We start from the raw sequence: 26930 nt of genomic DNA on the forward strand, positions 1-26930 counted from the left end.
AGCGTGTGTGTGTGTGTGTGCGTGAGCGCGTGTGTACTGTAATACCGCATGCATTCTATTTATTACAGGACAGGGTAAATCAATCACGCTCCGCGCCGGTCTTAGAAAGGTCTCTGAATGAAATATGGCGCGCATTATGCTTCCATAGCACAAGCTAAGCAACCGACAGCGAGAGGCGTTGGGCCGGGCGGCGGGGAAGGCCTTGCCGCTCTTTGCACGAATCCTGCGGCCGCACTCGCGCTGGCGCAATATCGAGCCTTATGACGTACGCTGCCTGCCGGGGTCACCAGGCAAACAATAAAAAATTAAAAAAAAGAGAGAGAGATGGTGTATTGCTCAAGATGGCCGGAGGCACGGCGATAAATATTTATTCTGCTACTGAGCTCACCGAGTTTGGATTTCCATTTTGTGGGGAGACGTACGTAAGCCGCCTGCTTCCAGCTGATTGTGCTTGTTTCCGAGGCACAAACATGGCAAATTAGGGAGAAATGCTGAATTATTCACAGACCCGTCTCTACATTTAAAAAAAAAAGAGAAGCTGCCTGAAACTCCACCGCCAGCAGTGTGCCGACTGCGTGACCTTTTCTCTTCAGCTTTGGATTTTACAGTTTGGATTGCATCACTACGTACACAGAGATGGAAAGGCAGACTCGTACACTCTCAAAACAGATCCGTTAAAAACAACAATTAACACGTCATTCTTAAAATCACAACTCCATTTCTAGTTAAAGCCGACACATTCTGTGTTACTTCCAAGCCAGTCTGTGTTAGAAGTCTCAACGTGTAACACATACCGTACATTGTATATTTGTAATGAAAAAGTAGCAAATTTGACACAAAATATGTTGAAAGTAACATAGAAGTACGATAAGTGTGTTAAATATTAACACATCCTATTTGAGAGTGTACGGAGCCTGTTTCGAACCCAAGCTCCAATGTCTGAGAGGGCTGACTGTACTGAGGATCCTATGCGTCTCCAAAGACCGTGCAGTGGATGGAAGTGCAAACTGGCAGTCAAGCAGAGTACAAACACGACGCTGGACTCAGAGAGAGTTGATTTGCATCCGTGGCTGCTTTTTAATTACCACTCCTGAAGAAGTAAATAATCTTAATTGGTTCGGCGAACCGTGTTCCTGGTCTGTGCCCTCCCTCGTTCGGGTATTTCTGTTCTGTTGCGCTGTTGAAGTCGTGCGCATTTCCCTTCAGGCGAAATCAAAGCCTGTTAGTTTAGAGCAGGCTGGAGGCTTTAATTTGAAGGAACCAGTCACACCTAAATCCACTGTAGTTTCTCACTAGAGGCATCAAAACTTCTGCTGGTGCAAGGATTTCATCACCTCAGATTATGAATTACCAGTCTCACGTTCCCAAAAGAGAATGCAGACAGAAAACCTTATCACTCATTATCTGTTGTTTTTGGATATTGCTTCAGGATAAGAGTACATTCTCAATTGCCCTAGACAGTTTTCATGTGCAACAAAGGATATTTTAGATTTTTACAGAAGTAGCTGATGATTTCCATCTTTGCAACAAATGGCATGGTGCCATTTGAATGCATATTGTATAATTAAGATGAATTCATCATCAAAATTTCATGTTTGGGAACATGCTTTTTTTCCCACATCATTACATTATCTCGAAAAAAAATCTTGTCCAGAAAATGTCAGATGTGGATGAGTCACCACGAGAGAGCTTCGTGTCAACGGCCTGATTTAATCCAAGGTGAAATGTTGCTCGATCGCTAAAATGGTTTTATGACGAGAACTTTCAATTCCTCTAAAGGTTCTGCCTCCCATAAAGCAATTATAACACGTCCCAAGGGAGCCCCCTGCTGAAAAAATGCTGACCGCACCTAAATTCTGCATCTGTTCATGCTATACCTGTGTGGAGCTTTGAGCCAACCGTATGTGCTGCTTGTCTGTTCAGCTACTAGAAGACCTTATATCTCTTGATTGTGGTGTATTTCTGTACGATACTGTGGACCTTATCTCTTGATTGTGGTGTAGTTCTGTACGATACTGAGGACCTTTTCTCTTGATTGTGGTGTAGTTCTGTACGATACTGAGGACCTTATCTCTTGATTGTGGTTTATTTCTGTACGATACTGTGGACCTTATTCTCTTGATTGTGGTGTATTTCTGTACGATACTGAGGACCTTATCTCTTGATTGTGGTGTATTTCTGTACAATACTAAGGACCTTATCTCTTGATTGTGGTTTATTTCTGTACAATACTGAGGACCTTATCTCTTGATTGTGGTTTATTTCTGTACGATACTGTGGACCTTATCTCTTGATTGTGGTGTATTTCTGTACGATACTGTGGACCTTATCTCTTGATTGTGGTGTACTTCTGTACGATACTGTGGACCTTATCTCTTGATTGTGGTGTACTTCTGTACGATACTGAGGACCTTATCTCTTGATTGTGGTGTATTTCCATATGATACTGTGCTTTGTAATTTTACCAGTTGTGTTTGAGTCGTATCTGAATATGAATACCCCACATGAAAATGCACAAATAATGAATTGCAAACAGATTTTTCTTTCCCCGAAGTTCAGCAAGTATATTCAGAAGAAATGTGGAAAATGTACTTAGCGGGATGCTCGCCATTAAATGCATTGGTATTAATTTGGACAGGATTGTGTGTTGAATTTACTAAATAACAGGGATGGATGTCAGTTTGTTTCAACCCATGCCATACCCACCCACCCACCCACCCACTCCCCCCCCAGGGTTGATAGGCCTTTGTACTCTGCCACCTTCCATCCAAGTCTACACCAAGGGGCAAACACAAAGGCTTAACAGATAACAAATAACAGACAGACAGAAATATTTAGCCTGTGAGATATATCTCCACTTGTTTAGATGCGTTCTAGTAAGAAAAGACACATTTTCTTTCATAATTACAAACATGTTCGAAGGGTTTCTTGAAGTGGTGCCGAATACGTCTTTTGAAAAGAGAAAATGCTTAGTTGTACATTTTAGTTTAATCCCAGATTTGGATAAACAAGGCAGTTTAGAAGTTTGTCCAAAAAGGGTTTTTTTTTCTTTTTAATAACAGCATTCCTGGCTTTGAAGGCTTACACATAGCATTGGTAATGCTACAAGGAGCACATGCCTCAGCGTTGAACAGGATTTCCATGTCGTCACAGACTTCAGAACTGCTTTTAAACACTGCAAACTCACTTTTTCCAGACCATCTAGACTAAGCTTTCGCCAGTACCCCAAAGTAAATAATGTGAATGTTAAAGTCACCGCAGTTTATCGTGGAGGCAGCGTCCCACACGCACATGGAGTGGCAGACGGCCTGTTGTGACGTGGATGAGGGCCATCCTGCAGCAGTGTGCGTCTCCACAGTAGACCCGCTGTACGGTCACAGCCTCTGCTCTTCGGCCTTTCGCCCCGAGGGAAAGCCAAGAGCGGGAAAGGGCTACGGCGCTAACGATGAGGACAGAGTCCTGGGCCTGCCCAAAGGAGACCCTCTGCCCCCTCACCCCACCCCCCTCACACCACGCCACCCCGCCCCGCCACACCACAGACAGTCACAGACCCCCTCTGCATGGCTCTCGTCTCTATCAGCCTGGCTCCTGCTGTATATGGAACGGGGCTGGACCGGAGTGTGGGGGAGCCAAAAGTGCAGAACACATGCAGAGAGAGAGAGTATGTGTGTGTGTGTGTGTGTGTGAGAGAGAGAGAGAGAGAGAGAGAGAGAGTGTGTGTGAGACAGAGTGAGAGAGAGAGAGTGTGTGTGTATGAGACAGAGAGAAGGTGTGTGTCTGTACATGACGGATGGTAAGAACCATCAGCTGCAGGTCAACACTGGAAGAAAAGCTTTGGAATTTTCTTTCAAATAAAAAAGTTGTGTGTGAGTACTACTGCATTGCAAGGTTCAATACTGGACTATGTTCACCTGTATAATTGGTGCGGAATCAACACATAGACGGTAAATAAATAATTGCACGACTACATTCTGTCATAAAGAAACTTTAAAGCTGCATTTTGATCAAAATATCCAGATTGCAATACATTCATAGGGTCTCTCAAAGATATTTCTTTGATCGCTATTCTCCAAACGATTGTCTCCCTCATGAATCTGAGGGCTGGCTGGCTAGAATTCGCCTGCACTGGGTGCCTTTTGACTGTGCTCTTCGGCAGATGCCAGCACACATGAAAAGGAAATATTTAACAGGGAGCACTGGCACTACAGTGGGGGAGGGGGGAGATTGAGCTGGCCAGAGAGGTTCTCTCATTCAGTACCTGTCTGTCTGTCAATGGCATTAATCAGTGCTCTACCTCCATATAACCAGCTTTACCTCCACATAACCAGCTTTACTTCCTTATAACCAGCTCTGCCTCCATATAACCAGCTTTGCCTGCATATTACCAGCTTTATCTCCAGATAACCAGCTTTTACCTCTTTACACTTACTTTACACACCAGGGTTCCACTTGCAAGTGGGGTACTGAGAGAACTTTCGAATTGGGAGAACATGTGTGCGTACTGCCACAGAATGGAAACAAAATAAATTAATTATTTAAAACACCCCTCAAAATGTTTCAGTATTGTTTTTTTGCCTAAGCCATAAGGTCCACTACAGGGTTTTAGTGATGTGCTTTTGTTTATTAAAATAATATTTTCCTGGGGAAAGATACAGACCTTTTGTCAAAACAGTACCAGTGTGGTTCAGGTCAGGGTTCCCCTGATTCCCTCCATTTTTTTTTTTTGGAAGGGTTAGGATGAAAGGCGAGAGCCAATTAGCCCCATGTGTCCTGGCCGGGAGCTTGAGTTTCTTTCATATGAGAATTCACAGGTTTGCTCACCTGCATAACGGAGACAGCACAACAACCAAAAGAAAATAAAAACAGAGTGATTTTGAAAAAAAGCATATTTTTTGGTTTTGTTTTTCTCCTTGAGGTGCACTACAGGGTTTTGTTGGTGTGCTTTTATTACAATAATAATATTTTCCAAGGGGAAAGGTAGGGGCATATTCTCAAAACAGTCCCATCAAACACTGCTTGTCTCCCGAGCGTGGGCGATTGGTGGGTGTAATGGGAGGCGATAACAGGTTCGGCCATTGAGGGTGGCCTTGACGCAGCGACTACACCGTGACCTCAACGCAGCCCGAGAGCCCCGTGCGGATTGGTTGACGACATAACGGTACACCTGCATTCGATTTCCCCAATCGCCATGGAGACCGAAGTCCGCCCTCCCCAGCACGGTGGCTTCTCAGGCAAGATGAGGGCAACAGAAAATTAAGTGACAGCGTGAAGGGCAGTATTGCCTTTGATTGCATTTTTAAAAAATATCTGCATGATTAATCCGATTGGCTGGCCTCAGTTGATTGACGCTTCATTGATTCTAAAAGCAAAAGGGTCCAATCAATTTTTGTTGAAACTGAATGTCCATTTTCAGTACTGCAAGCAATTAAGCTCTCAAGCATTTTGAGTGGAAGGTAACCACAGTGAGATTAGGTTCAACAAAACGAGCGCGTTTCTCACCACTGTACTTGTTTAAACAGTTCCCGTGTTCCTGTTTCCCTTCATAAAACATATGGTGAAACACTGCTTTTTCCAAAGTACAAACCCTCATGTCAAGTTTGCTAAACTAGTTGAGCAAACAGAGTACAGCATGTCACATTATTTTTAAGGGACACATTAGGCACAAATACCTATTGGCCCTTCCAGCGTAGGACAGGGAAAAGGTACAGTAACAGAGTCCTGAGTCCTCCTCTTCTCTGCCGGCTGATACCGAACTCAGATCACGTCGTCGAGCTGGGTTTTAACATTGACCCCTCTGGATCAATACTTAATAGGCTTTAGCGCTGCCAAGCCTATTTTGCTGCAATCTGCAATTTTTATGTCCATTAAGGGGAAAATACAGCTGACTAGGTCCACGGAGAGGGGGGAGCCGCGTGTATCTTTGTCTCTCAGCGTCTGGGGATAAACGTTTTTTAAGAGCGTGCGACCGACAGAAGCATAAAATGCCGTCTACCTCCTAAGGAGAATTCTGTTGCTTTTTTATTAAAAGTAGTTTTAATAGCCTGAAGGGTTTAAACGCACCTCTGATGCTCATTTTCAGACTGTGTGACAGCCATCGCGATATGAAAGAATGTATGCATGTAAAATACGACTAATTGATTGCGATGACACTCTGAGTTCTTTTCTCAGCCAAAAACGATTTTTAAAAATAATGATAAAAAACGTGGCAGCATTACAGTATTGAAAATCCTGTGGCTTGGACACATTAACAACGCAAGGCCCACACTCTGAATTAGCGGAGAAGAAACGTTTTGTTTGGGGTCTGTGCTTAGGGTTTCAGGTCCTCGTAGACTTGATTCAATCCCGGCAGAGTGAACTTGACGCATGTCACCGCCAAGACCCGATTTAACAGCGCTATTTGTCCGAGGGAACAAACCTGAGGTTTACTCTGCGCGAGCACGCCCGTGGATGACTGAGACGAGTAAACAAGTAGACAGCTCCCATCGTCAGCCGTTTCGTGGACTTAATTGAAAACAGGCAGGAAGGCACACTCCCCCAATCACTGCCGTTTCCCATGGGGACAGGTACAGCGTTAGATCTGTCCCGATACCCTGAGAGCACACAATAATCTGTATGATGCCTGTAATGAGATGATGTGGTGGCATGGCCTAACACGCACTCTCATGTTATATTTATCTGTACGCACATATTTGATTTTGTTTGAATGCTAATGCTAGCCTTTTTTTTTTTACCGTGTCGTCTTTTTTTTTTTTGCATTGTCAGTGTGAGGCACTTTAGGCCACTTGTCTCTTTTCATTATTAAAGTGTACGGCTGTTGCTGCTGTTATTAGTGCTGTTGCTATTGTTACAGTTGTTGCTGCTGTTGTTGTTGCGGTTGTTGCTGTTGCTATTGTTGCTGTTACTGTTGTTGCTGTTACTGTTATTGCTGTTGTCATTGGTGTTGATGTTGCTGCTGTTGTTGCTGCTGTTGGTATTATTGTTGTTGCTGCTGTTGCTGTTGTTATTGTTGAAAATCCACAATAATTCACATTTATTTGTGAAAAATAATGTGAATGCTTAACAGGTAGAAGCCAACTGGAGCGCTTCTCCGGGGACGACAGGTCTGCTGTGCTGCCAGTGACTGTCTGTATAACTCTGTCAGATCCACTGCCATGTGGGAGAGCTTCAATGCTACATGCACAGTACCATCTCACAGAGGACACGCCAGCAGGGGATTTCATGGCCATGCTCAGTGGATCATTAACAGCTCAGAGTATCATATCTAGCTGTTTCATTTGTTTATTTATAATTTAAACTGGGGCTATTGCAGGATTTTTCCTGGTATTCATAGGTCTATTTACACAGCAGGTAGGGTCAAAAATGAATTTGAACGTTTTAACTTTAGATGCTGGTAAGATTTAAGTGGGAATGTTCAATTAAACACATCATCAAGCAAAATGAACAATTATATAAAAAATGAATTGTATTGAAGATATGAAAATATTTTTTTAAAAGTGAATTAAACAAAAAGAATTGCTAGCATGATGTGGGGCAGTCCCATTCCCCCAGAGTGGGTAGGCGTTCGTTCCAGCAGTACTGCTGCTTTTCTTTTCTAACTGATAGTTAAACGATTGATTAATGCCATTGATTGACCGGACGTTTAACTCACCTGGTGTCCCAGGTGTAAATCAGTCCTGATTGGAGGGAAAGAATGAGAACCAGCGGTGCTACTGGCCCTGAGGGCCAGATCTGAGTATCACTGGTCCTAAAGGGTTAAAGTATTTCAAATTATTGTCTGGCCCTGTCAACCGCCTCATAAACTGCATTCCAACAGCTGAACACAACATGACAAACACTTTGGGAGAGCATTCTAATTCATTCCATAGCCATTGCTATGTTTTTTTTTGCATTTTTCTTTCTTTTTTTGTGTTTGCCAATCTCATCATTAGATTGACAGTGTGGTTTTAATGAAGCGTATAATTACTTGCATGCTTTCTTTAAGAGGTTACCATTTAAATGGCTTTAAATTCATTTGACACTAAACCACCAACCACAAGAGAAAACAATAACAATATTGACTGCGAGTGAGGTCGTGACTAACACTACATTACTACAGAGTCTCTGCCATTTACATAGCAGCAGATGGAGGATTCTCAAGAGCTCGAGGGGTAAATGTGATCCATTTAGAACAGACCTGGAGGTGCAGGAGTTCCAACCAGGCCTCAGATCCCAACAGGCACGGGTGAGAGACAGCACCACCCGCGCGCTCTCCATTAGGAGTGGAAGTAAGGACCGGCATCTCTACAGCCGGGCCTCCTGCCGTGATCCACCTTGCGCTCCGGTGCTCGAACCTCCTAAACGGTAATTCCTCGTATTACCGCGCAGAAATTTCACTTTCTATCATATTTGAGGCCGGCATTATTGATTTCCCCCGCGACTCGCGAGCTAGCATTAGCGGCAAGAGTCGGCAGGTGTTATTCCCGTCAGAGGAGTCGAGGGAAATTTACTCCTGTCAATCCCGCTTCCCGCCACCGGGGACAGTGTTCCAGAGAGATGAACTTGAGTAATGACGTCTTTTTTGCAGGGGATCGGGCGTCGCGAAAAACATGAATGACTGCTCAGTCTTTTGTATATTCGGTCATGGTTTAATAACTGCATTTGCATAAATGCAGAAACAGCAGGCAGTGTGCGATAATGAGATCACAGTTCTGGGTATGTAACCCTGAGTAATGGAATTTTTTTGCTCGTTTGTTCACAATAACCTTTAAAGATAAGACTGTGTGTGTGCACATCCAAAACACCCAAAATTTCATAAGGAGGAGACCGGTGAAAAGGGGAGATAGTGAATGTTTTTCCCAAAAAAGGTGCTCAATGGAAAACAAAGTTTCAAAAGTACTTCAAAGATCTTCATGAGGTATAGCAACCAATAAATCCCCTTTTGTTTTCTCTTCACGTACGGCTTCATATTAAAGTTCGAACAACGTTGTTGTCTAGACCTACTAATAAAATGAGCCTGATTGTCGTTACATTTTCACAGCTATTTCTATGCTCTCTGGTTCTAGCGACATAGAGCCCCAAGGGGGCGTGTCCAAATTCAAAGAGCGCTTTTGGATGATGTATTTGATAGCAGACCGATGAAAAGTGGAATTAGGGGGAAAAGCAAGAATTATTTGGAAAATGAAACATTAATTTGTTGTAAATGTAAAATAACGTGTAAACACATAACATTTATTATTAATGTATTTCTGTTTGTTGGAACCCCCATCCCATGCTAAATACAAACATTTTGTTGCTTGAACAGATAGTGTTGTATCTGTACACCCCTGGTAGATCATGCTGCTTTCCACAACAACTACTCGTATAAGTGGCAGAAGACTATTACTGCCCCCGGGCTTCACACACACACACACACACAAAAGGCCTATCCGACAAGTGACTGCAGTTCAAAACAACCACACCAGGGCCCGGCAACCTTTCATCAAAGTCTCCTGCCGATGAGCTTCACGCAGCTCTGCGCAAAACGCGTTAAAAAAAAAAAACTACACACATCTTCTTCAGGCTCGAGCGGCCTGCGCCTGGCTGTCAGAGAAATCCCCACCGGTCCGCTACATATGAAAGCAGTCAGACCAACACAGTGTACGTCAAGCGCTTTGAATTAAAGCCGGATTTCAAGGGGAGCCGGAGTAGTCATTGGCATTTAGAATCGAACGTTTTTGAAGTTCGCTCGTTCGCTCGCTCGCTCGCGCGCTCAGTCTAAAACCGTCGGCTGACAGCGGCGCGCACATCTCCCTCGTTACCCGTTTCGCACGGATCTTCCCGAGTGCTGCCGCGAGGCGCGGTTTCGCTCGCGAGCGCCCCGCGGCTCGGAGATCTTAGCGCGCCGGAACGGATTATACAGGAAAGTAAGCCGGAGAGATAGCCGAGGCCGCGGAGCGCCGCGACGCGAATGCGCCAGGCTGGATAACGCGGGCGTCAGATTCGCATTAAGCAGAAAGGTGCGCTGCCTCAGAGGAGACGGTTGAGATTTTGTCGGGAGCGTTACAGGTATTTCTGCCGAGGCTTACCGCCGCTTTTCATAATCGCCTTTTTTTTCCCCGAAAGCGGACTAGTGCATTAATGAAGTGGCGGGAAAGAGGCGAGTCCAAAATGTTGGGTTTTCCGTGTGTAGTTCAAAGGAAGGGACTCCCTGGGGCCCGGTGCGCTGCGAATGCCATTTTGAGGCAGGGCGGTGTAGAACGGGGCGGGGTCGTACAGTGGGCTGTGGTGGAGATGCAACATTTCAGATGATTAACGTTGTCAAAACATTTCATAAAATGGAAAAAGATGAAAAGGCAAAAGAAAAAAAAAAAACTGCGTTGTAAAGGCTGACTGAGACAGAAACCTCAGGAATGGTGAAGCTTCTTCCGCATCACAGATGAAAGGGCATAAGCGATGTCTGGAATGCCAGCGAGAGCAAACATGAGATAGATAAATTGATAAATAAATAAATACCTTCGTCGAGAGGACTAGCAGAGCTGCAGGTTGTCTGTTCCAGCCTACGCTTAAATCTCTTGGCTACCTGATGCGCATTTAACCACGTCAACGGGCATATCCTCCTCCTGAGCGTCGGTCAACAGTTTTGCGCATATCTTTAGATCCTCAGGATGTTTGATTTTATGTTTGATTTAATATAATTAAAATGCACAGAAAGAAGAAGAAAAAAAACCCAGCAGAGACAGCCAACTACGACTAAATTAAATGCGAGAACGCTTGCAGGATAAATTGCGTCGTTTTTTTTGCAACGGGGTGACGTCACGTCTGACTCTTAGAGCCGAAGAGTAATATACTCTCTCTTTCACTCTGTATCGCGCTCTCTCTCCCTCTCTCACTCTTGTAATCTCTATATTATTATAAATGCAGACCTGCTGTTCCTTCATTTTGATTTGACTACAGGGTCTCGGCCAAGCACTCAACGTGTTTAGCACAAAGTTGGTCCCAGTAGTAAATGGACAGTGAAGCCGCTTTAGTCCCCGGAGTAGGACAGTAAATAACCTGATCTTCTTTTGCCAACAGAATATAAAACCTTATTTAAGGACGGACATGCTAAGTGCTTTGTCTTCTCCGTGCTTCGCTTAACCAAAGTGTGGAACTATCCACTGAGCCATAGAAGGATGAAACGGATATTTTCTCATCTTTTGAAAAATAAGCGAACTGGGTCCGGCCCAACGCTGTTAGAGCCTCTGGTTTTGCTGATGCAGGGGCTCTGTGTTAAGATTAATGCGGCAAGAGTTTGGCACTTTTGGGGATAAAGATGAAAAAAAAACTTATTTCTGCAAAGGTTTACAAGGTTTACAGAGAATGTTCTGCATATTCCAACGAACATCGCTTTTTATTTTTTTCCTCTTCGTTATCTCCGTCTTTTTTTTCCACCAGGTTCAATTTCGGGGGTTTAAGTCCAGGCCGCAAGGAAGCGGTGCGCTTTAACTGATTTCGACCTGAAATAAGCACGCCCACTAATCAGGTTCCTGTCGAAATGGATTTGGAGGGGGGGGGGGGGGGGTATTGGGGCACATGATGTGTTGATATGAGGTTCGGCAGCAGGGCACCAGAGCATCAGCGCACCTATTTAATGGCCCGCAGCATCCAGCGAATGTACAGCGCGGCCGTTCATGCGGCAAATGCCTCGCGTCAGTTTAATCCCTGGCACGCCTTCGGAGGGGGTCATTGCTGATGTCTAATGTTGTGTGAGAAAGCCAGTGCATGTGCTCAGAGAACTGCAGGTGCGTGAGTCACCCCCCCACCCCCTTCTCCGTTTGGGGAGGGAGGTGAGGGGTTCGAGACGGAGCTGTGAGCAAGGCTTGGCTACAGATGTTCCCTGACCCAACCCCCCTCCCCCCCCCCCCAGCTGCTCCGGGACCACCCACCGCGAGGGCAGGCAGGCCTGTTTTTTGGCCAAATGTTCCTTCTTGCTGACCGTGTGTGAATATCCACTGAGCAGTCGTCTAGCACATATCACAATGGGCAAGGTACAAACTGCAATATCAGCATGCATATACAAACACACACACGCACGAATGCATGCGCACACACACCCAGCCAATGCACACACACACACGAGGCAAACAACAAGACCATTTTGAAAAATGATTAAATCAATGACTGTCATTTATTAGTGCTGAGACCACAGAAGCCTATGCAAAAAAACAGAGCTGAGCTTCAGAGATATCATCCCTCCCCCCTGTCCGTCACAGAGCATCATGAGCCAATCCAAATTCCCCATCCTTAACCAGGTGACCTGCTGCAGAAGCACCAGGCCTGGGGAGGGAACCCCACAACCCCCCCCCCCCCCCCCCACGCCACCTGTGAAAAACAGCTAGATCTCCATTGGTCCAGTCAGCACAGCGCTGCGCAGTCAAGAATAATAATCAAAGCGCTATGCAAGGGTGACTAGCGCTAGGGCCAAAACGACACATCCCCGCAGTTTAATAACACGAAATGATTCAATCATCTGCAGGATTAGCACACGTGCTAATCGCCCTGCGCAGCTGGAGTAGGAAGGGACCGAACTGGAACTGAGGGGGTGCTGGGACCAGGGCCGGGCCAATCCCCAGCAGGCTGGGCTCAGGGCCCCCGCATCCCTGGCCTGGGTTCCAAACAACCGGTAAACGCTTCACATTACCAAGAGCTTTTCTTCAGTGTACCAAGTGGGTTTCAGTGGGAGGTCAGGCACACTGATGATGCATTAAGTGCTGGGAATGGTGTTTCTCTCTGTTACACACACACACACACACACACACACACACGCACACACACACACACACACACACACACAGCTGTCAGCTTTTCATTCAGTCCATGGACTGGACGACTGGACAATGTCACCTTCCAAACAATCTCTCTCTCGCCTGCCCAGAGAATTTAAACAGCTATTAAACAGGCGCGTGGTATCACCTTCAAGATCTGAGAGTGAGAGTCAGAGGCCTTGTTCTAGTTTGCCTCAGTTGAGTTCCCCATGGAATTGAGTTAGAACTTGCAGAGTGGGTAACGCTAAGGTGACCGCTAAGCACCTTTAACATAACATTCACATGCAGCTGAACACGTCCTCCTCAACTCTCATGCATTTTCCGCCCGATTGCGAAACTTTGCTACGTGTCCCCATTAACTGCTCAGGACAAGCAGGGCTGGTTCAAAGCTAGCAGATCGGAAGGCGAAAGTCCTCTTAATGACTCAGAGCACTGACATGGCTCTGGGTGATTCTGCTGCATAATGTCACTGAGTTTTTCAGGGAAATCGGATGTCAACTCTGAATGTCAGAGAGTCTTAATTGGACGGCCGAAATGACAGAATCGTTTGACTGCGAGCGACGGGGACGAAAAAAGCCACTCAGACTATTGACTCCCTGGGCTTAAGAAGAAAAACAGGTCAAAGCTGTTCCTGCGTGAAGAACAGATGATTCCGGAGCCATGAATTTATTTGAACAGCTGGGAACCGTTGTCCAGTACGGTAGGGTAATAGAACCCAAAAGCAGCTGTGCAGAAGTTCCACTGAAGACTGTGAGGACCACAGCCCCAGACCTAGCATTCAACTACAGGCCACCAGCACAGCGACAAGGTGCTTTGAATAAATTGCTTTTACGTGAAAGAATAGAGTAGGTGGTGGAAATCCATTGATCCTTAAATTCAGGTGTTATTTTTACATTTAGGCACATGCATGTAAACGAGGAAAAGTGCAGAGATGTTATTCTCATAATCTGCTCCAAAGCTGCTAAGAAAGCCAAATGTGAATCGATCGTTTAGCTAGCCACACACACGCCCATATCGCTGGCTGTGCACGCTGCCTGTCCCCCCCCACACATATTACCCTTTCGCTCAGATAAATATTTGCTCAAGCGATGCACCTTGATCAGCAGTACAACTGGGTGGTCTCTCCATCGCACGTCGAGCCTCTCAGACCAGGAAAAACACTCATTCCACTCCGCTGCCTGATGTTGCCACGGGCAGTTTCCATTTTCCGCATGGGGGAAAAAGGAGACAAAGGAAACCAGGCCTCAAACGCAACCAGATAAACACCCAGTCGGATCCATTCTCTTGGTAAATTGGGCACGTAAAAGACAGGGAGAAGAGATTCCGTGCAAAAACAGGTTCTGGCTCTTCGCTTATGCGGGAGCTTAACAAATTAGGTGCTGTTCACTCAAGGGATACTCTGGACATCTTCCTCTCTGATTAATTGTGACTTCCTAAAGCAAGCAGATAAAACTGAGCCGCGCTGAAAATCACTTTCACAGCAAATATGTCCACCCAGCCCAGTTTTTATACACAGGACCGGCCGGTGCCTCAGTCAGTAATTTAATCAAAAAATTATTAAAGTGATTTTAAAAATTCTAAATTCAAATGAATACATTTAGAGCAAATTCAATTCTGGCTCATCTCAGTTGGAGAAAACATCAAGCTGTGATCTCACTGAAATACTTTTTCTATTCAAACCTGCTTTAGACTACTCTCTGAATATTGGTTCTTATGTTTTTTCCCTTGTTAGAGTAACTTATGTATTTCCACTTTTTTTTTAATGAGTTTATTCTCACTGAAATTTCCCCATGATTTCCAGCTATTGTTTAACCATTCTGTGCTCTTAGATGTTTGTGGTGCTGTTTCTTAATGTGATTTCTATTTGCATTCTTTTGGGTGTATGTCCATGCATTCTTTTGTGTTCATTTCCCTGTTATTTTAATTACAGTTTCAATCGCTGTTTTTTTAATTCATTTTTAATTAATTCTATTTGTAAGCATCACATTATAATGTACAACACATCGGGCTTCACATTAATGAGTTCATTCTCACTGAAATTTCCCATGATTTCCAGTTATTGTTTAACCATTCTGTACTCTTAGGTGGTTGTGGTGCTGTTTCTTAATGTGATTTCTATTTGCATTCTTTTGCGTTAATTTCCCTGTTGTTTTAATTACAGTTTTAATTGCTGTTTTTTTAAATTTATTTTTTACTTATTCTATTTGTAAGCATCACATTATAATTCCAAAAGTGAAGCACATTGGGCTCCACAATTCTTTGGGGAATTATTGTAATTGTAATATTATTATTACTATTCGGATTACAAAGCAAGCACATGCACAGCACCTTTCCTCACTGAAACACCCTGACACAGCCAGAGTCACACAGCTGGAGCCAGATGCTGTGCAGACCACCAGCCCTCAACCGAGCAGCCCGCATTCCAGCACCGGTGGAGATCTCTGTTTGGATTAGAGGAAGAGCCTCATTTCAGGGCGTAAGCCATACGTGTCTGGAAGCCTTAAATCAAGCCCATGGAAACACCTCCCTCACCCCTTTTAGCACTGAACAGGCAAGGCGGCAGACCTTGGCTTTAACAAGGGGGGGTGGACACTCTCTTTCGAGCCTGGTTGAAGAGTCCAAAGTGTTGCAGCTTCCTAAGGACCCCATAGCAACAGTGGGGGGGGGGGGGGGCTGTGGACAGCAGGTTGAGCTGAGCTGGGTGAGTGATTGGCCACATGTTCATATCTCACATTACAGTTATCAATGTTAGGTTGGGCATCTTGAAGTTGAGGCTTTTTATTTTGCTGAGGTCTGGGCACCTAGTGTGCCAGGGCTGTCTCAATCCAAATCAGAACAGCGATTGGGTGCCATTTGCATTACAGATTACAGTACTTTCTGAAACTTATTATATTACATTACATTAATTTGCCGAGCTCTTATACAGATCGATGGACAGTAGCGTAGTGCATCAGTGTTACTCTCAGGCACACAAGAACATGGTACTGAGGCACAGAAGCCTGTTTATAATTGCTAAGTGCAACATTAGTCTAATAAACAATAATTTATATTGCAGCAAGAAGGTACAATTAGAGAGATGACCCATCCTACAGAGCTATGCCGGAAACACAGCGGAGGGCAGTTCCGGTCCTGGAGGGCTGGAGTGTACGCAAGTTTTTCGCTTCCACCAATTACCCTGGCTAAGTGAGCTCATTGGCTGTTTACCTCAGCATTAATTCAGTTGTAGATTCGATAAGAGTAAAACAATTCACATAAGGAGGCAACAACAGTCTTTGCCCTTTACAAATGGGTAAAATCAAATTCATACCTATTATACAACTGGCTGACAAATAAATGGATAATTCAATCAATGAAAATGTTAGAAACAGAAGTCATTCAGCTTCTCAAGGAGTTTAGTGTCACAGTCTAAACATAGATCAGTGGGAGAAAGGAGTGAGAGCGTGCCCTTAGGTCATGAGGTCTCTATGGTCTCTAACACTCCTCTGATGACAGTACTGCGGGCTGTTTGGAACAATAGCTTGTATTCAATCAACATTTGTCTTGATTTTCACAAATGAAGTTCAGTGATCACTAAAATTTACTTGCAAAACTGGGTTTGTCAAGAAAAAGTGCAGCACTTGTAAGTCAATGTCTAGGACAAATGTTGATAGAAGAGGCTATGGTTTCTAACAGCTTGACATACTGTCGGTGTGGAGAGTTAGTTTCAGTAAACGCGGAACTCACCACACTGTTTGTGAAGAAAGAAAATGTGGGTTTTAATCGTTAGTAAACGCTAAGGACAGATATTGATTCAGTTCAACTCAATTCAACTTCGCGTGCATTGCGTTTTTCACAGGGACACTATCTCAAAGACGCTCTACAGTGGAAACGGAAAAAAATCATGCTCGATTCCCAAAATGGGAGCAATTAAAGTTTAAAAAAAAAAAAAGCACTCAACTAGGAAGTAAAACACTCAATCGACGGTGAGAGGAAATCTCAGGAGGATCTGGGGCTGTGGAGAGGGAGCCCGTCCTCAGCAGGCCGGCCCGGCGTAGTGGTTAAGACTGAACGCCAGCCAACGTTTTAATCTTCAGCAACCCCGCTCCGCTGACCCGCGGCGTCGAGAGAACGTTCTGTCTGAAGCGAAGCCGAGCGCGATACCGCGCCATCCTTAAAAAAGAAACACGCCGTGTTTGACGCGGGTCATCGTGGGTAATGTCGGGAGCGGTCCCCACTTCATCTGCTGAGCCCCATTTAACTCAGAGACTAAAGTAAATCACGGCCCCGAATGAAACCGCGGCCCCAAAATTTCCCTTCAACGCAGAGAAGACCGCTTAAAACTCGTCATTCGCTTAAAACAACGCGCCGCTGCAGAGAGATGAACCCGCCGCTCGCTCGAGTAGCTACGAAGCCACTCATTCAGGACTCGACCGCGTTTTACATCCACGTTCAACCGGTAAACCTCCCCCCCGTGAAAGCAGCAGATGGCATAATAATGCATCCGGGTTGCTCGACACTCCTGCTCCTTTATTCACAGCTGCGTTTCACAAGCATCCGCGCCGAGCCACTCCACCACCGCCGCCGCCGCCGGGCCTTTCTGTGCGCTTTTTGAAAGCAGCGCTTTTAACCGCGAGCGGCGGCGGCGGGTTTGAATCCGAGAGCCGCGGTTACGCGTTATGGTCGAGGGTGCTTGAGAAGCGCGGAGCGGCGTTCCTCTCGAACGGCGTCTCCACGATCGCTCTCGAACGCCTGCTTCAGACGAGATGGCGGGGCGGCGAGATGGCATCGATTAAAAAAAAAGCCGCGGCGGAGGAGATGCCCTGATAGCGCATCACGAGCGCAGCGGAACGGAGGAGGGCGACTACGAGAGAGATTGAGCTCGTTTAACGGCGGGGGGTGAGGGGGTGCGGGGATGGGGGGGATGATTCACTGTGCTATTGTGCAGGTTAGCGGTTCGCGGTGTGAATGAAGAGCGTTTCCCCTTGAAGGTGAAGATAACTGCCGGGATCAAATAAGCACTTTACCATTCCAAGGGACAAATGAGAAAGCTGTTAAGTAGACAGCACTGCATAGGAAAAAAGAAAAAAGTTTGCAAAGAAAGATGAAAAACAGAACTGGATAAACTCGGGGGGTAACGGCGGACGTCGGGAGGGCTCCGGCGTGCTTCGGAATGTTAGCGGTGCTCGCGGCACCTTTGGGCAACTCGAACCGCGACCCCCCCCCCCCCCCTCCCGCCCGGCTGTCATAAACTCTCTCTGCACAGATCCCGCGATGATGAAAAAAGAGCGGAGGCAGTGCCGAGCTATAAATCAGGAGCGGATATGATTTATTATAAAGGGATAATAGTATGTTCCACCTCTGAAAATTGATCCGCGCGTTCCCCCCGGGACCGCTGTCAGTAACCCCCCCCCCGGCCCCCCCGCCCCATCGCCTCCCTGGTTTTGCCTATCCTTTTACCGCTGATGGGATCTCCATACCCCCCTCCCCCCCCCGCTTCACTTAACATATTTTATTTATTCTTCATACAGTACGTCCTGCCTTTATCCAGCACGTGGTCTCACCAGACTCTCTCTCACCCGGTTCCTGACGTGTTTAATGTTTTAAGTTCTCTCTGCCCATTAGATTTGATTGCGCTGCCCAATTCTTTATAACTGCCGTTTGCTGAATTCACGCTCGGCGTGTATTGATTCTAGACCGACCGCACGTGTTTATCGCGGACGGCGTGCGTTTAAATTGATGGGGCTGAATGAGCGAGGGGCAGGCAGAAACGCCGCAAGACGTTTTTTTTTTTTTTTCGGTTTTCCGCAGAAGCAGGAGGGGAAGGAAAAAAAAAAAGTGTTCAAAAGCGCACGTGGCTTCTCTTTCATTCCGAGTTAATTTGCTGTGAAGTGCGTAATGACAGGCTTGCAACCTCCGGCAGGTGCCGGTCTCATTTGTCAGCACTGCTGCTGCTGCTGCGCCTCCCGTACCTCCCCCCCCCCCCCCCTCTCTCCCCCTCCGCCGCCACCCACCCCCCCCATCCCGCCAAAAGTGACACAACACCATCTGGCCCCTGTCAAAGAGCTGATGAGCCCAACGCACCGAGGTCCTCCTGAAACCGGGACCGGCCAATGGCGGCGCAGCTCTCTCCCGCGAGCCGCTGCTGAGAGCCAATCGGAGTGAAGATGCAACGTAGAACCAGCGGGCGCATCGAGTTGGCCCGGGATTGGTCTCCGCGCAGGATCTACGGCTCCAGAGCTGATTCCCCCCCGCCCTCCCCCCCCCCCCAACATCTTTTCCTCTGAGTTATTGAGCCATGGATCTCAAGGTTTCCAGACCTCAGCAATTCTGTCCACTTCACTGGCCTGATTCATCCACTCGTCCCCCATAAATTTCTCAGGGCATTTTTCGCCTCCTAACGTTTGATTTATGCCACGGGGGGGGTAGGCCAAACTATTTATTAACACACCATCAGGCTTTTAATTCAGCCCCTGTGACGTGGAAATCAAAAAAAGCGGAGTAAAAAAAAAGGAGGCAATCAATAATCAGGATTGTTTCAGTACCACACCGCATACACGGTTTTTTAACTTTATTTTAAGGGGGGAAGGTAGAGGCCTTCGGGCTGTACGAAATCGCTGAGGTCACCCAGGATGCATCAATCTCCACAGGCGGGGCCCTGAGACGGGGCTGGAGCGCGTCCTTGGGTGAGACCCGGGGACGGGGACCTTGGGTAAGACGCGGGACCCGGGAGCGTGGGGCGAGGGAGCTCTCCCCCCCCCCCCCCCCCCCCGGCCGAAGGGAACTGTGGAGCGTAGCGCACGCAGGATGCGGCCTGGCAGGCCTTTCCGCCGGACCGCCAAGCGGCCGCGAGGCTTTGGGCGCGGCCAGGACCCTGCGCGGCTCCTGCGCCAGGACTCTGCGGCGGTTCGGAAAGCTAGCCGCTGTCGCTGGGCGGAATACGTCGGTAAAGGTCTCCTCTCACAGATAACACAAAATCAGATTTAAAAAAAAATAATAATAAATGGATCTAAGTATTTCAATTTTTTGACATAACACAAAAATTATCAAAATTATTGTTTTATTTATATTGAATGTCTCCTGTAGTGTAGGTTTCATCATAGTATAATATATGGTTTTTGAGGTTAAGACCGGAGACTCATGTCCCCTACAGAGGGAAAAATGAATTGCCAGGTCTTAGGAGGTTATCATGTTGTAGAATGTGCCGAGAACCATCTTGGACCAGTCTCGTTCTCTGTGTAATTTGACTCTTCCTTCTCTCTCTCTCTCTCTTTCTCTCTCTCTCTCTCTGAAGGATGCCGGCCTTACTGCGTCACCGATAAACTGGGACTCGTTTGTCGTGGGGGGCGGCGGAGCCCTGAGCGAGGGCTTGACCTTCCTCTCACGGCGGGGGGTCCTGATCGAGGACACCGTCACACTCGCGGCCGTGAGTCACGCTACCATGGCGACGGTGGCGCGGGTCAACTCCACCCACGTACAGCCACAGCTTTGCGACACACGACAACCGTCACACAGCACGCGTGACCACCGCGGAGAAGCGTTGCTGCGTAGTAACGCGTTTGTGGCGGTTGTTCGCGGCGGTAAACACGAAGCGTCCACCCGTGTTTTAAATCGAGCCGGGAGAGGGACGCTGACGCCCTGTCGACGCTAACCACCGGTCGTTCGTCAGACGCGCGAGTTTTGACCTCCGGGCGGAGGCAGTGGCACAGCGGGCGAGTTGGGACGCGACGTCAACCTCGGCCCTAGCCTTCAGCTCCAGCACAGGACATGCTAGTGGGCTTTCGCCCGCCCCCCCCCCCCCCCCCACCCCCCGGCAACGCTGACAGGTAATTCTGAGCGGCAAAGTTGAGATTAATGCGGGAATCGATCCAGCTGCCATACCCCTGCACTCGTGAGACCTGAAATAGCCACGGTAGGGTCTCAGAGGAGAAAACGCAAGTGGCTCGGGCCTCGAAAAGGTATTCCCAAAAGTCTGGTCTTGCTGCCAAAGCAAGATCTTACTCACGATGTTGTATGAAAAAAATATTCCGTCCTACCAAGTATTGACTCCCCTATTCATCACTGGCAAACTTAATATTCATTTGCCTCGGATTGTTCAATATGGTAAAGTGCAATTAAACTGAACATAGGCAAATAAAAAACTTGAGTCAGGCTTTTGAAGCTATAAATACTGTGAATTGGTCATACACATGCCGCTGTGGTCAGAATAACAATAATAAAAATTCATTATAGTCATTACTGAAACTGATTATCGCAGAATCAATGCGCTGGCTTGAACTCTGGAATCTGCTTGTTGTTCTATTTCATCTCGCAAGTGCTCTCAAAATGGTGGACTTCACGGAGAGGAGTTCAGCGACGCAATCGACCGCCGAATCACCTGCATTTGTGGACGAGCCCAAAGCGACCGTGCGGCGCACGCCAGGCAGGAAGCGGCTCAAGCCGCGCCAGGGGTTTTTTTTTTTTTGACGAGAGGGAGCGGAGAGGAGCGGCGCTCTGGCTCAAACAACATCTGGTCTCCTCGGCGCCGCTACGGTTACCGGATGCTCCGGCCTGGCTCCTCATTAAAGGAGCCTGCCTGTCAATCTCATCCTCACCCAGGGCAACCGGCCTACCAGCCAATTGGGGGGGGAGGGGGGGGGGGGGGGGGGGCGCTGTTCAATGCAGCACACAACCCTAAATCCTGGAAACAGGAAGTCAAGATACTATCACTGCCAAAAATGAGGGGGAAGGGGGGGGGGGGCTGTTCAATGCAGCACACAGCTGTAATCCTGGAAACAGGAAGTCAAGATGCTATCACTTCCTTGAGCAGTTTGAATTAATTGGGAGATCTTCAGATATTTCTTTGCCCGCTAATCACGAAATCCGAAGCCGGCAGCCGACGGAGTCGTCTGCAGTGCTGATCAGTGTCTCACGTGAGGTGTTTCAAATTAAAGACAAACTTCTTCATCCCGCAGGTAAAGGCCTGCATTCCTTCCAGGGTTGTCAACTCCAGAGTGGTTGTGAAGTAAAGCCAAAGAACACGGTACAGTAAAGCCTGTTCAGAACCTTTTTATATATTCCACAGATCAAATTTCACAGCATTCCTGAAGGACTGCTCTCCGTTTCTGCTGAGATTAGCAAATTTACATCAACACCTTTGAGCTGAAGGCAAGGCCAGGAGACTGCTGTATACCTTTCCAAAGTTTATTTTAAAGTAAAAATTCAAGTTCAACCAAGGACATAAATCAAAAAACCCCAGATATAAAAAAAGTATCCTTATTCCATTATCCAACAATTCCCCCCAGACATTTGGAATGACTAACATGAAACATAACATTGAAAGAAGTTAATTAAACAAGAAATCAAAGGGTACATTTCCCCCAAAATAACAGAAAATTTTCAGTTTTGCAAAAAATATATTTTTCCATCAATGATTTGAAGTATATGGGTGAAAAATATCATCAGCCACCCCATACAACATTTTTATAGACAATGTATCAGCAATTTCCCAAAGCAAAGAAATGCTTGCAGAACTGATTCTACTGCAGATTGGTTATATTTGATTTAGTTTTACTGGTTTTATTAATTTTTATCCATATTTTATTTATTTCTATCTGTGCACACTACATACATGTTTTTTGTGGAGATCGTAATTTCAGCAAGCCGAACATGAAGCTGCAGCAGAAAAAATTTAAATTGAATATTTCTTTTTTTGGCAAAACAAAATGTATATGGTGGTGCACTTGAACTACAATAAGGACAAAGAACAACACAGTAAACTTCTGTATATGGGTAAAATTCTCCTCGAAAGTATTGAAAAATGACACATACGGTTTTTCAGGATGTGCATTTGACTCCATTTATATAAACCATAAAAAAGAGGGTTCTACCCACTTTTCAACAGGACACGGTAGAGGGGCAGAGTGTTTGTGTATGCATGTGTGTGTGTGTGTTGTATGTGTGTGTGTGTGTGTGTGTATGTATGAGTGTGTATATATGTTTGTGTGTGTGTGTGTGTGTGGGGGGGGGGGGGGTGTGTCACATGGGCTTCTGGAAGCTTCACCTGATATTTTAACATTTTTTTTTATTTTATTTTTTTACAGTGGGCCCCCGCCCATCACCATGTGACCACAGGAAGTGAAGAGGCGAACAGACGCGCTGGCCACGCGGTGCGAGGGGGAGCGAGGGGGGGCGGGATTCGGGGGGGCACGCAGGGGCCAGGGAGCGACCACCAGATTGCGCTGGAGCCTCTCCACTGCCAACGAGGAGCCCTTATCTCCTGCCACTCTTCTGGAAGCTTCTTTGTTCCCACAGAGAGCAGCTCACTCCACTCCCAAAAGAAAAAACAAAAAACCGAAAAATCTAAGCTGCAACCATCTGAAAAAATGCCCCACTCTCTCACTCTCTCTCTCTCTGTCTGTTTCCAACTTCTAGTATGTTCTATAATATGGCCCAATTTTAGTCATGGAGAAAACAAATTAAAAGAAATTATTGACTTAAAGGACATTTGTTAATCCCTAAGAAGCCTTGGATGTTGAAAGGCACTTTTCTTTTTGCTGGGAATGTATGAGCCCGAAAGCTGCAGATCTCGGTCTCAATTCTGGAGTAACGACGGACCAGCATTAGCTCCAAAACGCACTCACTGTGGCCATGCCAACAGCCAACAGTGCTGGAGGTAATTTGAAGGGACAGGATTGTGGGCCGTGCCAGGGTAGGAGTACTTATTGAACTGTGTAGACCAGCTTTTCTTTGTGAATAATTATGTAGGCAAAAAAAAAGAGAGAATAATATTAACTCAGTTAAACATTACGTTTTTTTTCAACGGCACAGAACAAATGGAAGAAGAAAAAAAACCCCGAAATGTCACCCAATTAAGCGGTTTTATAATTAAGAACTGCAGTCGATCATGATTAATGTACCTGCGAGATTAGGCACGATCACAAAAAGAGGAAGAGAGAGTATGAAGGAAAACGGGGAATCGAAAGAGTAGCAAGGTCACCGAGGCTATTAACATCAAATTAGCGCTTTGCGCGAGGCGGCTGTCCGTGGGAAACCGCGCTCCATCGCAAAACTCAAAGCACAGAGAGCACCCTTTTATTGGGAACTATGTTTAGCTCTTGCTTCCTTCATTATTGCTATAAATAGACGGGTTTAAAAATTTCCCCGAAAAGTCAATAGCGGAGGCAGACACTGGAAACCTGATACAAGAATCATTTCTTCCTTTTTTATAGCCATTTTTATGCATCTTTATTTTTAGAAGAGAAAGAAATACCTGAAGGCTTATTCGGTCGACGACACGATGGATTACAATGAGCTGATGTACTATATCTGCTTTATTATACGACACGTCCTTTATGGAAATATCTCGTGACGGCAGACTCAAGACTTAATTATAATCTATGCAGGGCAGCGTTTGCTGTCCAGCAAAGAGTGCTGACAAAAGCACAGGAACCCTTATGGGACAGCACTCGCTGCATCATTTATTAGGTTGGATTAATGCAGTTTTTGCAATCTACTTTTTAAGTGAATTACAGAGTCAGCTAGAGTTCAGAGCCAAAGAAATACTAAACGAACTCACGCTGTGGAAATAAATTTAGAAAACAATAAGGAGACACAACTGAGACACGACTTCAAAGTCTGCTGTGATACCACATTGCAATGCTCGCTATTCACATGTTCCCTCCAGAGAGAACCCCGAAAAGGAATCCCGCTCGCATGGTAATTCTGCGTTCCGACAAACAAAGGAAACGAGAGGCGATGAAACGCCATGCTTCATTTGTCCTTCCTGCAGACAGAACGTCACTTCCTTTTTTAATCCAGGCCCACATCAAAGGGCCCCCGATTTGGCAATAGCGATGCAGCTGTCGGACGCACTCGACTGTCGCGGGTGACGAGAAGCAGATCGGAATCGGTTTGGGTATTTCGAGGACGGGCGCGTAAACACAGAGGGCGGTAAGCGAACCGGTAATAACTCTCGGATCCAAATCCAACCCCTCCGGTCGACGCCATTTCAGAAAGTTTGAGAGCGCCGACCGAACGGTCAGGACTACCCCCACATCTTTACGTAAGCGTCTGCATCACTGTTTGCAGCTGCGCTAGCTGCAATGTTCGCTTTCAGAGCCTGCGGTTCTTGGCTGTTTTTCATTTTATGTGCTGTTGTACTCAATTGGGTTTTGCTCTTATTTGTGTAACTTAGCGCTAATAGGGTTGTTGACAACATTCCAATGCGGTCTGCACTAAACCGACTCTCTTGAGGCTGTGCTTTGCCCCTCTGTGGAATTACTGGACTTCGATCCGTGATTTTTTACAGTCGCGTTTCCATCGTAATTTGCTCCGGATAACAGTGTCAGCTAAATGCCGGTAAAATAAAGCACACGTTTGCAATGCAAAGCAGTTTACTGCCATACACTTTATATACACAGCAGCAAATACACTGAACACAAAAGGCCACAGGTATTAAAAATAGACAGACCAGACATCCTCTTTTCCCAAATACCCTAGTATTATGTTTCTGAGGCCCACCCATCCCATCCTCTTTTTTGAAATGCAGTATATGTTCATCCTCATCTTTTCATTTTCTGTGATGAATCTTTCAATGATATTGTTCTTTTTTTTGGTACTTTCTTCCCCCTCAAGTAACCTCCATTATTGACATACACAGCTTCTACAGTAAAAGTACCATTCATTCCTTCTGGGTTTTTAATGACCATTAAAATAAGAGTGGACTCCGTTAGGAGCAACCCACAGCACCAAAGAGATTATCCCATAGCACGCGCTGAGCACAAGTGCTGAGAGAAGCAGGAAGGAAACTGGCGAACCAAACTCCTCGCAACTGTAATTTTTCGCCCATCCAGGCCGTTTTTCTGGAGTCTAAAATAGCTATACTTTCCCCCCGACCAATTACAGTTAATCATTGCAAAGTATTTCAGCCCTGTCATAAGGGCGCGCGGCTCGCAGACTTAACGCCAGCGCCGACGACCTGGGGAGCCGTTAGACGATGAACCAAACGGCCGTTTCCACCGAGATTCTCGCGGCGTGCGTAATGGGCACGTCGAGACAGAAATCGTTGTTCGGAGTGGCTCCTAGACCCAAAAAAAAAAAAAGACAAAACAGTAATTCAGGTAGGCTCAGACGGCAGCCAGCCCCACAGACACTTAAAAGAGTGGAAGAGGGGAGGAAACAGACAGCAAAGAGGCACCCACTGAACAATCATCAAGTGAATGGTACCGAGCCACCAGCTACTTACAAGCTTTACTTAATAGCCGGTGGAGGGTTGCCAGATGCTTTTTAATTTTGCATTGCACCAGTTAATTATGACGGATGGACCGATACCTAGACGGAGAGGTGTAACAAGTTCAGACATCTGTGCGGCAGGAGCGTCTTCTGGGGAGGGGGGAAAACCAGAGGGGGCAAGGGGGAAATAGAATATATACGAGGGGAGAGGAAGAGGGATTCGGGTAGCGGCACAGACTCCGCAAAACGGCATTCTCCTCATCAGCTGAACGCGCGAGCACACCTGCGGGCCTTCTTCCCCCCCCGCCCCCCCCAACGTGCGGTATCCGCGCCGAGGGTGGATCTGGAACAGCTGCTGGCGGCCCGCGGCTGCTGTTAATTTGCCCCGCTCGGCACCCGGGGCTTTCTGCTAATTAAGTGGATGGAACGCCACCGCAGTGCGTAACCGGCTTTAAAAAAAAAAGAAAAAAGAAAAAAAAAAAAGAAAAGCTTCCTCGCGTACAGTAGGCGCCGCGTCCCGCGGTCCGCCCGAGTGCATGCTGGGCCCTCGTTTCGTTTCTGCCGCAGTCCGAGGCGTACCCCCCGCGCGCAAGCCTGGGAGCGTCCTCCATCTTCACACAACGTGTTCACGGACCTTCGCCGCACACACACACACACATCCTACATCCACACTTTTCCTCCCGTGGTTAGCTCACATAATGACATGTAGACAGGGAAACACGTGGAGCAGAGTACTGAGCCTACATCTCTTCTTTTCCTTGGAGCAACTTAATCACACGTTGAATGAATGAATCCTGTTCTGTTTCTTAAAAACACGGTGAATATGATTTCTGAAACAAGATACCGTGCAGTAATGGCTGCTCAGGTGTTGTAATTACCTTAGCATTCTAAGCATGACAGGATTACCAGAGGTAGGGATGGGTACTTTATTTTGAGCTGTAATGAGATTACAGCTCTTCTTCTTTGAAAAGGGTTATAATA

General features: G+C 46.4%; 1 protein-coding gene across 2 annotated transcripts in view; it reads right to left on the bottom strand.

The window, feature by feature from the left end:
• Window positions 1-26930, bottom strand: part of LOC118236648 (CXADR-like membrane protein) — a 61350-nt gene that overhangs the window by 15961 nt on the left and 18459 nt on the right. The window contains exon 1 of one of the 2 annotated variants that reach the window (XM_035435184.1): window positions 7649-7717. The exons of the other annotated variant lie outside the window; for it this stretch is intronic. The gene's annotated coding sequence lies outside the window, so the exon portion shown is untranslated. Of the gene's footprint in view, window positions 1-7648; window positions 7718-26930 lie in introns of those variants that run through there. 2 annotated transcript variants of the gene reach the window in all.

Source organism: Anguilla anguilla, chromosome 9 (assembly GCF_013347855.1).
Source record: "Anguilla anguilla isolate fAngAng1 chromosome 9, fAngAng1.pri, whole genome shotgun sequence".
Lineage (NCBI taxonomy): Eukaryota > Metazoa > Chordata > Actinopteri > Anguilliformes > Anguillidae > Anguilla > Anguilla anguilla.